Source organism: Egretta garzetta, unplaced genomic scaffold (assembly GCF_000687185.1).
Source record: "Egretta garzetta isolate BGI_Z169 unplaced genomic scaffold, ASM68718v1 scaffold448, whole genome shotgun sequence".
NCBI classification, from domain to species: Eukaryota; Metazoa; Chordata; class Aves; order Pelecaniformes; family Ardeidae; genus Egretta; species Egretta garzetta.
In genome coordinates, this window is record NW_009260497.1 from 2,408,746 (window position 1) to 2,412,787 (window position 4,042).

The window sequence follows — 4,042 nt, forward strand, 5'->3', positions numbered from 1 at the left end:
CTGCTGCCCGCCGCTGGTTGTGACAGGGCTGCCATCCAGCCAGGGAATCTGTTTAACCTGGTTTCCAAAGGAAACAAAGTGCCAGCAGCCACGCCCTGTCCAACAATTCACCCCCTGCAACTTTTGAATGGTGGCTACTTCTAAAGACCTTTTTGCCTGGGAGTTACAGCTCCAAAACAACAAACACCCACAAGCGTCAGGAGGACAGGTGACTGGGGGGCGGTAGAAACCCCTCTCCTCCCAGAGCCAGGGCAATGCTGCCACCCGACTGCCTGGCTCCCCCGCCTTCAGATGCCCACGCGCTGAAACAGCCTTTTGGATGCTCGCCCCACATTGGACCCGGGACCACGACGCCTAGCTGTTCCAGCCGTGGAGCTGGTGGGCAGGGATGGATGCTGCTGGCTCGGCTGCAGTCCCGCGCCGCTGGCATGGCCCCTTCCCCTCCCTCCGTGCAAATGGGAGGCCGCAGTTAGGAGGAGACATCCTTCGTGTACCCACAAAGCCAAACAGGAGCGGGAACTTGGGTATTTGCCCCCGGAGGAGCCCGCAGCAGCTACTGTCACCCAAACTCCTCCTTAAAGCGCTGTGCTCCCCCCCGCCTTCCTTCCAGTTTCCCCAGCGCACAAATGGCTTGCAGAGGCATTCTGTGCCCGACCCAAGCCGTCGGCCCTTAGGAGTCACTGGTTTGTCAGGATTATTGTACCTCGGTGCACAGCAGAGACGTAGGCTTTCCGCTTCTCAGCTCCTAACATTTCGGTCATGGATAATTTCACCTGGCTTGCTGCGTGGCAGCACCGGGCCAAGCCCCTTGGCCAAGCTCCTCTGGGGTCTGTCATACATTTATTCCATAACCACTGGGGCATATCCCCAGCCCTGGGGCGGGTTGCCGTGGCCAAGGGGACTGGCATTGGCCGTTTCCAGCAGGCAGGTCCCACCTGCACGACAGAGTGGGAACCGCTGTCGCACGAGGGAGTCCTGGGCGCAGCTTTGGCAGCAGCAGCTCCGAGGTTGCCTCTGCCTCCTCTCCTGCAGAAGGGTGTAGGGTTGGAAATGCTGAGAGAAATGAGCTGAAAAGTGGAAATATTCTTGAGTAAGCAAATCATAGTGGGAGTGTAGGAGCCGAAGCCCAGGCTGGTGGGGTACAGGGGCACCCGGCCCCCACTGGAACATCTAAGCCTCGCCCTCGTTAGTGCAGGCCTGGGCAGACCCCGCAGTGCTGTAGCACTACGATGGCATCTCTGCTCACAGCCAACGTTTATCAGCTGTGCTATGGGTGACCAAACACCCAGCCATAAGGGCGGGGGGATGGCCAAATATTTAAGCCAAAAGCCTTCGTTTCTGGGGGGGAAAGAAAGAAATGGGTTCTGCTATTGCCTCCAGCAGGCAACGACTGAGAACGGCTCAGCCTTGCTGCTGAAAAAGCAAACAAAGCTTTGCGAGAAGGGTGTTTGGGACAGAGTGCAGCCCAGGTGCCAGCGGGAGGCCGGGCTGCCCGAGGGAGCTCCCCAGCCGGCTGCTCGGGAGCTACGGAGCGTCCTGAGCCCCAGCATGAGTAACTGAGCCCGGCTACAAGCCTGAGCTGTGCAAGGAAGGGGCCTTCCTTTTTGCACACTTACATCTTCCAACCTTGCAATATTCTGCCGTTCCCTCAGGCACTGGCATATCCCAGACATGGAGATTTTTCTTTTAATCCCGCACTCATTATCTAAGCACGATGAATGATCATGCGCTTAAATAAAAGAGCATTTCCTCTGAGACAGGACTGGGCTAAGCACTGTGGGGTCTTTCCACGCACCCAGCAAGGCACCATCAAAGCAACGCACCAGGAGCGTGGACCGAGCCCTGTCAAACCTGACACGAGCCAGGTGGCCACCATCAGTTCCCAGGGAGCAGCCCCGCAGCCTCTGGTTGCTGTTTTCAACGATCTGGAGAGTTACTGGGCTGCTCTGCCCATGGCTCATCAGTGGGCCTAGCACACCCTTCCTGGTGCTGACACCCTCATGTCCAAGGCCCCACTTTTCCAGGACTGGCTGAGTCCCTTTGCCCAGAGCATTTGTCTCGGCAGCTCTCTGGTCACGATAAATCAGAATATCACTGATGGGAAGCATGAGGCAGGAGGGTCACCAAGTGGTAGCTTGGGGCTTCCAGAAATAATTTGTAACAAATTTGTAAACAAAAAAAAAATTCTTCAGCGCGTAGCAGGAATTGCAGTCTACTGGAGGCTGGCGCCTTCGAGGTGGTGGAGGGTTGGTGGCAGGCACGTCATCATCGTTGTACCCTGCTTGGCTTCCCTGGGGGGGACAGGCACAGCGCCGGCACTGCATCCTCCCACTGGCCCCATGAGTTGGCCGCAGCTGAGCCTGTGGTAGGAACCGAGGCGCCCCCGCCTTGGATCCTGCGCTCCTCTGTGCCGGGCTGCAGCACTGCCGAGAGCCTCCGCACTGCTGCAACGCGTGGTTACTTCTGCCGCAGCCTTGGCAAGACCAAAGAGTAGCCCAGCCTCAGTGTGGCACCCTTTTTTGTTCCCAGGGGCATCTCCCACTGCCTGCCGCGAGCAAGGGTAAGGATTTCATCTGAGTTACTGCAAGCGCAAGGGCTTCCAGACCTGCCTCAAGCACCCACGTTTGGATCTCCTTGCACGTTGCCTTCAGGAGCTTGGGCAAATATTGCATAGTGTCCTCGCTTCCCTCTCTCTCATGGCCTGCAGAAGCCAGCTCGTGGACTATGAGATGAGGAGGGATGATTAAAGCGGGAGCTGCCATGCTAAGCCAGGCTGCCCAGCCTGGCACCCACCCCAGCAGCAGTCAGTCCTTAGGGAAGAGCTTAGGAAAATTCTGCCTTGATACCCGCGTTCCGCAGCTGAGTGCAGTTGTCAGTGCGGGTCTTCTGGAGGGGCCCAAAGCTGAGGGAGGGTGAGGGCATCCAGCTCCAGCTCTCCCTGGGGCACACTCGGGCTCTGGGAGGCTGGGAGGCTTAGCTGCTCCATGGGCAGGAGACCCAGACTTCCCAACTTTCCTTCCATCAGAGCTCCTGCTGTCTCTGGGCCCGCCTGTGTCCACTCTGCAGACAAATCCTCCCACTTAATAAATGACTTTCGGGGGTCACTGTTGTATTTTTTCTATAAAATGTGGCTCTGGAAAAATGAAAACAGCAAAATTCCCTGCAGATTGCTTTCCTGTAGGACCCACGGGAGCTGCACAGGTCCAAAACCAAGGTCTGACTCCTGGTCCGAGCTAAAGGAATTCAGTCACACTTTTATGGGCATGTATTTTATTTTTTATGGTTTGGGATGGATTTTTTTCATTTTGTTTCACTTTTCCCTGGACTTGGGGTCTGGTCTCCAGAGGCAATCACAGCCGTTACTGAAAAACCCCGACAGACCTTAAAAAAACCAAATAAATCCCCTATTTCAGAGATTCTCAAACTTCTCTTGCGGTTTCCCATGGCTGAGGGGTGGGATTAGCTCTTGCTTCCCTCCCGCTGGCTCTCCTCACACAGAGGCCCCTGAGCCTTTGAACGCCTTGGCAGCCACTTGACTTCCCAGGGCATTCCCATGTTGCTCCTGGCCCCTGTCCCACCGGCGGCGGCTGGGCCAGACCGGCAGCTCTGCTCTGCACTGACCCTCCCTGTTAGTTCTTCTCGTGCCATAGCAGCTCGGGGCGAGAAAGCAAAGGTGGTTTTGGAGCATCGCAGCTGCTTCTTTGCCTCAAATCGTCCGTGCAGCCGAAGAAAGCTCTGGCAAAGCAGGGGGGCAGAGCCCGGCCTGAGATTGGCAGCTGCTGGAGGCTCAACGTTCTGCTGTGAATTGAGGATCTGAAACTCCCTTTGCACCATCTGGGTTGAGAGATGTTCCAACCCAGGCAGGGCCCAAGACAATAAAATATGTGGAGTCCTTTAATTATGGGGTCTTGGGTCTTTACAAACGAAGCAGAATAAAAAAACTGTGCTGATTTTGTCTTGTGTATGAGCGAAACTGCTGTGGTGAAGGGTTCTCTGGGGTCGCACTGCTGGTTTTAAACCCCTCCTCGGGGAAGGCAGCCCC